This window comes from Meleagris gallopavo, chromosome Z (genome assembly GCF_000146605.3).
Source record: "Meleagris gallopavo isolate NT-WF06-2002-E0010 breed Aviagen turkey brand Nicholas breeding stock chromosome Z, Turkey_5.1, whole genome shotgun sequence".
Classification (NCBI taxonomy): Eukaryota; Metazoa; Chordata; class Aves; order Galliformes; family Phasianidae; genus Meleagris; species Meleagris gallopavo.
The window spans coordinates 22,942,184-22,954,874 of record NC_015041.2 but is presented as its reverse complement, the minus strand read 5'-3'; the positions used below and the strand labels follow the sequence as shown (position 1 = coordinate 22,954,874).

Below are 12,691 nucleotides of genomic sequence, written 5' to 3'. Positions count from 1 at the left end.
CATTCTATGATTCTATGATACATGTATACACAAATTCGAAGGCCCTTTGAAACTTCATCTCTGAACTGTTACACTCTCTTGCTGTATCAGTTAAGCTTCTTATTCTTTTCTTGATATGGCCAAAAACATAAATTTCAGATCACCTGTATAATAATTTCTGACCAAACTAGTCATTTCACTGCTGATGAACAGAAAAAGTGCCCAAGTCTCACATATGAAGTTGCTGGAATAAAAGAAGTCTTTGCTCTGTGCCTTGATCACAAAACGCTCACAAACTCCAGCTGCTCGAAGAAATTACTCGAATTCTTATGGTAAGATTATTTTGGTCTGTGTTTTGCCTGCAGGCCCACCCCTCCTTCAACACAATTTGCAGACACCACCACTAAGTATTTGCACCATACAGGACCTGTAATCACTTTCCACAGTCAGCTTTCATTCTTGCATTTCTTTCACCTTACGTGTCCTTACTGGTTACAGTTCAGCTTTGCCTGGAAAGAAGGAGCATTATTTGTGCTGATCCTCCACCAAGTACAGCTTTATCCACATCTTTGTTTCCTGCCTCATTTTCCCTTGCCTCCTTTGCTTTTGTCGCGTGATAACCTACAGCCTATGCTATGCAGGAGATTGGATTTTCACATTGGTCTCTTCTGGCCTTGACATCAACAAATCCCAGCTGTATTGTTTGCCTCCCAGGTGCTTATCTCCTCCTTGCTCTCATGCTTTTGTTTTACACCTTCTATTCTTCTTCTTTTACCTATTGATATTAATCTTACCACTGATTCTGTTTTACTCCATCTTGGCAAAACATAAATGAGTAAATCGGTGTGAATACAAATCTGAAGTTGTGGCTTTTGTTCACTACATCATCTCTTCCTCCTCTTCTTTTGTGTCTGAATGTTAACAGCAGACAGAATACCAAGGGCTTTGTATTTTTTCATGTTTCTTGTCCTCTCTTCTGCACGGCATAAAATATGCACTAATTCACAGCCCAGCAGTGGAGAAGTGGTTTTCCAAGTAAGAGAACTGAATCACAGAAGAAGCAGGAGGGGACGTGTGGACCAATCACTGTTTGCCACTTGTGAGTAGATGCACTCTTATTCAGCTGTAGTCAGGATCACTCATAGCTGCCCATCTTTGACCAGTGGTAACAGCTTGTGTTTTTATGCAATAGTACACGTAGGAAAAAAAAATAATCAAGAAAACATCCTTTTCACAGTGGCATGGCTTTCATCATCTCTGAGTGGATCTTTACATTAAGAAAAGGATTCCAGTATGCAGAATATGAAAAATTCATGATTGTAAGACTTAGGAAGCAGAACTCTACATTTGTTACTCATATTAAAACAGATTATGTTGTCAAGCTAAGATGCTTATATACAACATAAATATTGAAAAGTGTGGTAACTTTTACGTAAGATGTCAATGAGAGCTATTTCCATATAACTCCATTTTCACTCTTTGCCCAACTGGAATCAATCAGACTTCTGTTATTGTATCTTTGTTGCCTTCGGGCATGGAGTCACCCTGTTGTAACAGATAGAAGTATTTGTCAGCTCCTCCCAGTTTTTCATTATAATTTTATTAAACAATTTGTAACACAAAAAAGACATCACACATAAGTGGCTTTAACAGTAACTTTTACAGTCAAAAATCTTTCACTTTTGATGAAAAACTACTTTTCTTCTCCAAGGGTGCTCCAAGCAACAGTATCTGAATGAACAGCTCCCTTAGACCAATATTTCTTCAGGTCTGTTTTCCTGCAGCAGCTGTGGGAATGTTCTGTTTACTTCCTGCTTGCAAACTGACCTTTACTAAATACCCATCACTCAGTAGCCTTTAACTTTCTCTGGCTTCAAGGCACTTGGTTGTTTTTTGTTTTGTTGTTTTTTCTTTTTTTTTTCTTTTCCTTTTAATCCTTACAGCCTAACAGGCAATGATTGCTCATGCATGCGCAGGCACATTAACTCTCTGACCATCAGAAGCCTCTCTCCCCCCTAAACCTCTTCCTGTTTAAGACACTAATCAAATCCCTGCAGAACAGCTCTTCACACTCCAAATAGCAAGCTGAGTATGTTATGTATTGACAGGAGATATTTCTCACCCCATTCACTCGAGTTAGGAATAGTAGGTATTATTATCTCAAGTCTTCTTACAACTCAGGGAATGAAAGAGCTAGAACACCACTTGCATGTGGATAATTCTCCTAACAGTCAAATATATTATAGACATGCTACTGAGGCAGATTCACACTGTGCGAAATCAAAACAAACAGAAATCCTCCAGTAATCAGGCTGAAAATCCTGGATGTTACTAGACTGAAAAACTTGTTTACCAGAATCACTGTACTTCCTGTCTTGTGCTGGCACATTTTTTGACTGTCAAATGGATTTGGTTGAATCAACAACTGAATTTCTATGAGCATTTTCAAAGGCTAAGAGCTCTCTTATAGCTTCTCCCAGCATAGATCCCATTCTCAGTTGTTTGTATATAACCAAGCCTCACAAAGCAAAGTTGCTGGTGATCATTCAAAGCTGCCCATCTTGGATTTTGCTTAATAGCTTATGTTATTATACAAACTCTTGCAGCCACTTCTGACAGCACATGCTTGGGCAGACTGGTTCAACACTGAGATGTGACAAGTGGCCATCAATATTGATATCTATCTGGATAAAAAGCCACAGAAATCAGTGGAGTTTCATACAAAGCTGGTAACATAGAATACAATTTGTGGACCAGTGTATAATAACTCCTGTCCATTTCAGAACATTAAAGCACAAAATTCAATCGTGACAGTTACCCTCACCCGCTACAAAGTACTCTGCAGTTAAACCAGACAATCTTTCAGCCCATTACAAGTACAGGGCAAATGATTTATCAAAACAATAGTAACAAAGCACTTAGAAGCAAACATTTGTACATTTAGAACTAAATGATGATGGAAAAAAAAAGTGTTAGCACTTTAGAAGACTTCAGAATCCAAAATCTTCACATGCCCTGTAGAAATTCCAGTGCTTTTCCATTAAAGGCCATGGTAGAAACTCCTCTGTACATATGATGAGTAACTCAGTGAACTGAAGAAAACACGTTGAACTTTCTACTGAGTTGAACTGGACAGAGAAACCTGTTAAAAAAGAATGTGGATGATTATACAGTGCGTACTGACACAAGTGGAAACATTCACTGGCTATTCACTGGTATTATCCACACAGGTGTCAGTATCTTGTTGGAGCTATGAAGGCATGATAGACTCCAGTGGCCTAGATGCTTATGTCCTAAGATCTCAGCTACCTTATTTGCGATGTTGGCATAGTACTTGCACCAAGGTGATGCAAGGCCAGCCAGTGCTATGTGCTTCAGGGCTCAGTGTGAGAATCCAACCCTCAGCAGTCATTTCCAATGATACAATGGCTCTCACTGCAAATTGGTATGGAAAATGCAGTTGTTCTTCAGCCTTACTTGAATGTCATATATTCTATACATAAACAGATGACATAAACAGATGAGTTCAGTATACCTCCCAAGAATTACAGAATCTCTCTTACCATGCCCTTCCTATAGTCTGGAACTTATTATATAAAAAGAGAGCTTTATTTAAAAAAAAAAGAAAAAAGAAAAAAGCAGTACTTAAATATCTGCTGGACTGAAGCAACTATTGCAGTGCATGAACTTAAGGCATGCATGTCACTAACTGAGCATCTGAACTTGTAATTTTCACCGACAAAAATCAGAAGCATAAGAAGCAGAATAAATATCCTGCACCAGTAAAAGTTACAGTAATCTTTCCTGTAGGAACACGCGTCAGATTGGCTTTTGGGGCTGTTGCTTTTGAAGTTACCTGACTTTGTTCATCTCCCATCCGCACTTTTTCCATTCAGTACCAGAAATGGCACATGTATTAAGACATTAGTAAGAGAAGGATTGTCATGAGAGTGTTGATGGCCTCCATTTAAAAAGAGTGTTCAGACAGTATTTGATATTTCAAGTGGATAGGTATTCCAAGATGATTAGATCAGCCAAAATAAATATCTCTTAAAATGCAGAAAGAACTTGTCTGAAGCAACAGCAGTTGGTAATTTACCTTGCACTTATTCCTGACCTACACTATGCCATACCAAGAATTTACCTTTCTCAGTTACCAAGGTTTTCCAGCTGTGCCACTTACATCAATCACCAAATGCATGATATATTCACTGAGCTGACAACATTAGTAGGTCCTAGTGGTGAAAAATCAGTGTATCTTGTAAGTAGTAGACATTTCAAGTCTATTTCTCCCACTCAATGAGGATTTGTCTGCAATGTCCTGATTTCAGGGAGCTCACCAGGCAAAGCAGAGAAGTAGCACGTTACTATTAAAAGTAAGAGCTCTAAGTACAGAATTGCAAATAAACAATCTTGCTCTTGATGACGTGTTGTTCCACTCCTGTGACATTCACAGTTACACTTCCAACTTCAGTGAGAATAGGATATCATTCCATGTTTTACATTCTCAGTATTTCTTCTGCATACTCATGCCATAACACAACAGAAAATGGAACAAAAAAAGCACAACAGAGCTATAATCCAATGTCCAACATATATTTAAGTATCTTAGACTACAGCAAGTGAAGACATGCAGGCTGAATACATGACATCTCTGAGAGGTTGCATTACAATGTTCCATGCACGAATCCATAATCTCTTATGAAAGACTAGTCAGTCACACCAGAAGAAGCCTCTTACATACTCAACTGGAAACAATGTTTCAAAGAGTATAAATAGGAATACTGGAATGGGAAGTCACAATACAGTTCTAAGGGTAACACTCTCAGGAAAAAAAAAAAATATCTTCAAAGTAAGCCTGGGAATATTTTGATAAAATAAACTGGCAGAAGCTGAGCTGAAAAAAGAGCAGTACTAGAATGAGATGACAGGCGTGACTTTAACCTGTTTCGCTTTGTGGAAAAGAAATCTTTTCATCCTGAAATGCCCACAGATTGTAGGTTAAGTACAGAAAAAATTCTTTGCAATGTTTGAAGTTATTTTAAAATCCTTTTTTGAAAGATCGTAATTGGAGAAGAGACATTCATTTTTTACTCTTGGGAACGGTCCTTCTAGTGCTCTTGCTGCAACATTCTATCTCACAAAAAAAAAATCTAAAATAGCATCCGAAGGTGTCATAAAGTTATGACCATATAAATCTATTGATTTGGTTTTTTTTCCCTTGGAGTTGATGGTTTTCTTTGCTGATTCCTTCGGGTAAAACTATCTTATCCATTGGATTAAGATTCTGTAAATGAAATACAAGTATAATATTGTAAGTACAACCTTACTGGAGCGCATAATTAAAACCTGAACAACTCCTGCATCTCTAATTTTCCTTAATTTTAGGTAATAGTCAACAGCAAAATCACAGTAACATATACACCTCAATCTTGTTCTCCTTGGTACTGACTTTGGTCTTCAGTAACAGAGTTTTCATATCCGCATACAACATCTTTTTCTCCAGTAGGAATTGATCAGTTTTTTAATGTTTATTCCTTGTGCTCCTTAATCCATATTCTGAAACAGGTGACTAACATTCTTCCTGTTCCCATTTTTCTTTCTCAATTCTTCTTCCCTTTTCTCTCTTTGCTTATAATTAAACATTTTAATACACACTTTGAAGTTTCCATTCTCCCTTTTTCTGTTAACTCTTTTCCCCTTTTGAAAGTTGTCTTTGTAAGTGACTGGCAGCTTAGATGCTTTTAGCAGTGCAGAAGTGCTTCCATATTGCTATCCAAAACTCTTCTGTAGGCCTTAGGTGCAGAAAAAAAAGCTAGATGGATGATTTGCATGTAGGCAGGATCTTCTCCGTTTTACTATCTTTGTTGTCTTGTCAGGTGCTCTTGGTTTTCTTCCATCTTTGCAAGCTGGAAGATAGAGTGTCAATCAGTATCAACATCAGAATGAGCCTTTTTTTTTTTTTTCTCTCTCTCTCTAAGCCTACGTGCTCTTTCCATCCTGCCTGCCAATGGCTTTTACATCTGTGTTGGCATCCATTTCAGCCTTATAGCTTTGAAACTCTTCTGAAACAGTTTCAACTTTTATCTTCATTTTCTTACAGCTTTACAAGACATTGCTTCTGTGCTAAGAACCTGAAAATGCTATTTAAGGAAAAATTCCCATTAGTGCTGCAAAAATCATAAGTGTCAGGCCAGAATTTCCAGCTGCATAAAGGTTAGTCACAAAAGATTGCTACTTCTGTGCAGTCATCACATTCTGATCATTACAAAAGAAAAGCCAGTTTTAAAAATGTCTATCCCAACACTTTTCCCAATAAGATAGTGCTGGAATCACACAGACACTGTAAATCACACTGTAAATCACTTTTTAACTATTATACTGTTTGAAATTATCTGTAGAAGGAATTTAAATGTTCTTGCACTTCAACCACCAGCATATTTGGGTCAATTTATAGGTATTAATCAATCTTAGTCAGTAGTCAATATTTCCATAACGCAGGTGAAGATTATTACTACAACTGAGAGAAAGCCTAACTGATTTGTGATATCAATAGTGAAGTCACAGAAGATGTTATCCATCTGGCTCAAGTCAGGTGCAGTTAGTTTAGATGTGGCCTACAGGTGCATTAGTGAAGAGAAGATCTAAGGACAACGCACTTAAAGACAACAGCATTTAATCTAGAATTCCACTCTGAATATTTGAAACAAAAACCATCTTAAGAGATTTGAAGTTTCTTGGGCCTCATATGCGTTCCACTCAAGAAATCAAAACAGAGTACACCTGGAATCCCAATAGGCACTGGCCCTTCACACTAAGTAAGGACTGGGAAACGACAGCCAGCACCTCACACAAACAACATTTTTAGATACTGTGACTCTCAAAATGCTGAGACTGAATAGAGGCATACAAATTCTTCCCAAGTTAGTGGTAATTTTGGAAATGACTTATTTATAGTTGATTAAGGCCTGGTATCTTAGAAAAACAGATATCTGTGGAGACAGTCATTGTTAGACCAGATCTTTCTCTCTATGATTCCCTGATCTCTGTTATTGGTTTTGTTCTTTTTCCCCCCCCTCAGAAAGCTTTTTCTTTTTTCCAGGTCTCTCTACATTTCTTGATTCACTTCACGTGTTGGATATCTTCATTCTGACAGATTTTTCCTTCTCTGTATGCTGAAGTCCAAGGCTTTTGCAAACAAATTAGTAAGGAGTGATCCCTTTCTAACAATGAGACATGTCATTTAAGTCAGATATCCAAAGGTAAGGAAACCCTAGAAGATACAGGTCAGCATGGAGTTTGGCTATTTTGTGACAGTTTGTGCCCAAACCCGTATTTTTCTTCAAAAGCTAACTTACCAGATGCTGCATTTTTGTTAACATCCTTCAGAAAAATTTGAAGACTATTTATCACATCTTCTAAAATAAGTCATTTCAGTTTGGAAGTTACTTAGTGAACTATAATGATGAGTTACTTTGTTGTACCACTAAAATTGTACCAGAATTTGCACGGCAATAAGTTGGAATTTAATTAATGCTTCAGAAATCATTATTCTATTAAGTTGCTGCTAGAAAAAAAATGTTAGATTTGAGAAAGCAATGTTTTTTCCTCTACTTAATAAATAATAGCTTTTCTCATAACCTCATTCTTTCTTTTTGTCCTCCAGCAAGACTGACAAAAGCAATGTCATAAAGCAGGAAAAAAAAAACAAAACAAAACCAAAAAAACAAAAACAAAGAAAAACACACAACAGGTATCTAGATTCACTTTTCTTTGAATGTATTTCAAATACATGGAAGTATTGTTCCTACAATACAGACTGGGAGACCTTATACTTTCTGGAGAGATACGGTTACTATAAAACCTGTTTCTAAATGTTCAAACAATGTATTAATAACACTTCACAGCTTTCCTCCCTGCACTGCCTAGATAAGTGGCACAGAGACAATATGTCATTATCCATTAAAACTTTTGCCCAGGTCATAACCTTATACAGTAACTTTTTTTCCTCTCTACTACATACATTAGGTACATGCATGTTAGCCAGTAACAAATATTCTACATTATATGATACCGTATGAACTGCTACTCAGTGTCTTTGTAGCAGTTTATTAAAATATTCTAAATTTTTTATTTACCAACATGAGGAACTCAAACCCTCAAATCTATTACAGAAATAGAATGTTAAAATATAGAAATACAACGTTACCTATGAGGATAGAGAAAGAACAACCTAAGTATCAGCAGATTTTACTGACTTTACTGCAGCTGTAATTTAATTTTTCCCAAAAAGTTGAGAGGTATGATTGACATACATGCTAGTATCCATCTTAAAATGTATACAACTTCCCATAAGAGAATATATCTTCAAGATTGAATCTATTATGAAAAAAAAAATTAAAACATGCCCAATTCCTTTTTTCTAACAAATATTTTTTACATAGCTGCCCGATGGACTTTAAATTCCTGGATTGAATCAATGATTCAAATATCAAATTACTGAGATCTCCAACAACAAATGCATACACTAGCATCCTTCATTAAGAATATGATTACTTGAAAAAGGATTTGGAGGAAACTACTTCTTGTCCTAACCAACACTATGCAGGTTCCCATCACCAGTTTGTCTCTTTTCCGATTTATTATTTTGATTTATTACTTTACACTTTACCAGCCAATAATTCCCTTGCGTAATCTTTCGGAGGATAAATACACAATTTATACACTTTAAATTATTTTAAGCTTTCTATAAAATCTGAGTTTTATATGACAAGTTAAGAACCAGCCCCAGGGCCAATCTTGGGTAATTAAAAAGTAGCACTTCAAAATTCCCACAACTTACAGCACATTGCTGCAGATTAGGAGAAACAGAAGACAAAGTATAAGTCTATTTACAGCTCAGGTCAAAATTGTTATTTAGTAGAAATCCTATAGCTTTCATTCACTAGCAACATCCAGAGGAGTTGTGACTTGCTCAGTGGATTTTTAAGTGCAGTCTCAGAACAATGAGGCTTCCCCTAAGCTCATAAATAAATTTTTGTGTCGTGCTTTAAATATTGAACTTTTATTCTGTAGGAGATTTGTTCCACCTTTGTTAAAATTCAGTGCTGGGGAAAAAAAAAAAAGTGTTATGATCAGAATGCTCATCAAGTTAAGGTATTTAGGTAGTCTCTTAAGTGCTTTAATTTGACACTATCAGACCGTGGAGTCAAAAAAAGTCTCCTGTTCAAAAGCATCACAGCAAGCCTTCCTCTTACTGTTAATTGCACTGCCTTTCTTTTATCACTTTTCTAAGTAAGACAGGAAAAGACAGGTATACTAAGAAGGTTATCTACAACAGCTCTGTTTTTCTCAGTCTCTACATGACCAACAAAGCAGATGAAAAGCAGCTGCATGCAGCTGAAAGGCCAGATATCAAAGCATTTCTTTACAACTTTAAAGTAAAAAGGCCACACAGCCACTTTAAACTTTAAGAGCTTTAAACGCCCTTTGGAGTCAGTTTACTTTTAGTGAGGTTTCCTAAGGAAATAAGATTCCTGTACACAGGAAAAACAAATCACCATCAGTGACCACATGGTCAAGTGTTGGAACAGCTTGTAAAGAGATGCTGTGCAATGTACATCCGTGAAAATACTCAGAAACTGACTGGACAAGGGCTGAAGCAACATTATCTAACTTGTAAATTAGTCCTACTTAGATCAAGAGGCTGGACTGGAGACCTTCAGAAATTCTATCTGACCTACATTAACCTATGGTTCTGACTCACCTAGTTACCTTTGAAGTAATATGCCAGTTTCAGGAAAAAAAAAACAACTAAGAGGTAAGAAATCACAGACATTAAATTCTTAGAACTGGCTTCTATGACATTACATCCTTTAGAATTATTTTCTTATTTTTCATTCCTGGTCTCCTCAAAAGTGAATTTTGTTCCGTTCTCATTATCCACTCAACTCAATACACAGTCACACAATCTTCTACCTTGCTGATAGTCACATAAGAGCAGGAAGAGGATTTTTGGAAACAAAGTGTATGTAGATGAAGTAAGCCTATACTTCAGTCAGGGCATAAAAAGTTACTGGAAAATGCAGCTTTGTAAGTTTTGCTGACATAACTATTTGCTTCTTTGTACAGTATGCAATTACCCAAAGCAAATCTCTGGACCTTGAAAGTACTGGGAAATATTTTTAAACATTTTGTCTACAAGGTACAAAGGAGAGAATGCATTCAAACATAATAAATTTTTTGAAGCCAGAACTCAAAGAATAGCCTCGCCATGAAATAACTCTGAGATGGAAAATTATTCTGGATAGAAGTATTTGTTTACAATCTCACTGCTTCTAAAATATGAAATACAAAGAATTCATAGTATACGTTCCTGTGGATTACAGGAATGTAAATAAGGACACTATCTAGTTAATGAATATTTTACTATAGTATCTATGTATTTACATATATTTCTACATTTCCAAGTTCTTCTTTTATTCCTTATAACTGTTATTAATGGTGATTATGCCACTAATACCCAATCCAAAAGTCAGATATGAAGGGTCAAGCTCCTTTAGGTCATGACATTTGTTTTAGAAAAAACCTAAACTTCGGGTGCCCAGTTCTCATCCTGATTTTTGAATTACTAAATAATATTCATCATCTTTTCCACCTTTCTTCCAAAAATACTAATAAAATAATACCAAATCTTATCTGTGAAAGTAGTTTCTGACATAATTGTTTAAGCCTGGGCAGAAACTGGAGCTCTGAATTAGAACTCTGAGGAGTTCACAGTTTAAGATCTAAAGGAAAATTCTTGCTAATATGCACATGCATTATTTACTTGTACTCCAATGTTATATCTACATGGTATAGAAACATTTAATAGTTTTGGTCTCATTCTATGGAGCACTTATTTGGATTTAAATATTCTCCTGCCCCATCAGCAACCTCAGTACCAGAACTCTGTACTGCACAAGAATAACAAAACAAGATCAACTAGCAAGAAAACTGCTAGAATTATTCTTTTATCACTTCCCAGGACTAGTGAAGACAAAAACAAATACTAGTTAAAAGTCAACTTAAATCAGTTGAGCTTTGCATTTAGAATTTATTCGGCATGAAGCAAAGAAGCAATGGCATTGTGTATCTGCATTTGTTTCCTAAGGACCACTCAAGAGGCAAACAATACAACAAATTCATTCTTGGGCTATGTAGGTTCTGAAGGCACTTCCAAAGCTTCATTTAAGAGACTCAATTAAACACATGAGATAAGCTTTTGAAGGACTTTCCTTCCTAAGTGAGAGTTATTTTTCCATAGTTTGCTTTCAGAAATATTTTTGGTAAGAAATCTGAAGTTTCTCCTCAAATGAATACAAAAAGCGAATAAGAAAGGTTTGGGTTCTATAAGCTAGAAATGTGGAAACCATTGGTCAAATTTCTTTAAGGGTATCCTGTGCACATTCTTCCTTTACTGACAAGAATAACTGTATTAGATACAAAGAAATCTATATTTGAACCAATATTTCTGTGAATTTTGAATTTATTTATTTTATTGTATTACAAATTTTTATTTTGCATAATCCCTACCTGTATGTCAGAGAATATCTTTGTCTACAAAGTGAACCTCTTGCTGTAAGTTTCCAGATAGGACAGGGCAATCAAATAATAGGCTGACAACAACCACACATGCTACATTACAGGAAGTTAGCTGGTAAGCAGAACTACAACGAATAAGTTGAGAGAACATGAAAGTGGCTGGATGGTCATTTGTTCAGTAGAGATATACAACTCCTATGAGCCGTAACATGCAACTTTTCAGTTAAAATCACAGGGAGTTCAGTCTGTTAGGGAGTTTGTTTTATTGGGTGTTTTTGGTTTGTTTGGTATTTTTTTTTTTTCTTTTTTGAGTGTGTGATTTTAAAAATGGCAGTTAAGACATTCAGTTTAACTGCTCACTGCTAACATCCATACACAACTTACAAAAAAATAAGCTAACAAATTATTTTTTGCAGAAGATTCTCTGCTCCAGAGTTTACTGCATCTTTTGCCCTGGAGCTGAAGGCATTGCAGATGCTTAAACAACGGCTTTGCAATGTGAATACAACTTCAGTTCATAGTGTCTGACACAAATTTAGACACTTCACCTCTCATATGCTTGTTACTGTTTCCCACAGCAGACCTGACTGACTGCAGTGCAAAGTTACACTGCCCATACAGGATTTGAGATGGTCATTTTGCCTTTGCACTGCAGTTGAACTCTTGGTCATGCCTCTTTGGTATAATCAAAGGCAGTACAAGCAGAAATGCTACCTCAAATGCAGTAAGCACAGCTGAATACTGTTAATACTGCCAACAGGGTTTAATGTGCAACCAACACAAAAATGGAATACTGAAAACACAAACTTAAAAGCTCAGTGAACTCCCCAGAGATCTCTGGATCTTTAGTAACATTTCCATTCCTCTCTCTGAATTAGACTATATTTCATTATTCCACAATGCTGTTGTATCATATTTCTCTACCTAAAAGCAGGAATTGTTTGTCTTTGTCCTTACTCAGTGGAGACATGCAACTGAACACTTCAAATGACATTGAGTTATTTTGTTAACTACATGAAAACAACAAGATGTTTCTAATTTGGATTCAAGAGAGTAAGTAGAACATACGGAGCTTGAAAAACTTGAGTATCTCTTTCAGATCAATCCAATCCATGAGCAGAGCCATCAT

General features: G+C 36.2%; 1 long non-coding RNA gene across 1 annotated transcript; it reads right to left on the bottom strand.

Moving 5' to 3' along the window:
• Nucleotides 1-1,559: 1,559 nt before the first annotated feature.
• On the bottom strand, nt 1,560-12,684 carry LOC109363946. The gene is made up of 2 exons (XR_004162186.1): nt 4,163-12,684; nt 1,560-3,121 (listed from the first exon to the last, which is right to left on the bottom strand). It is a non-coding gene; the product is annotated as an uncharacterized LOC109363946 (long non-coding RNA).
• Between the last annotated feature and the right edge of the window lie 7 nt (nt 12,685-12,691).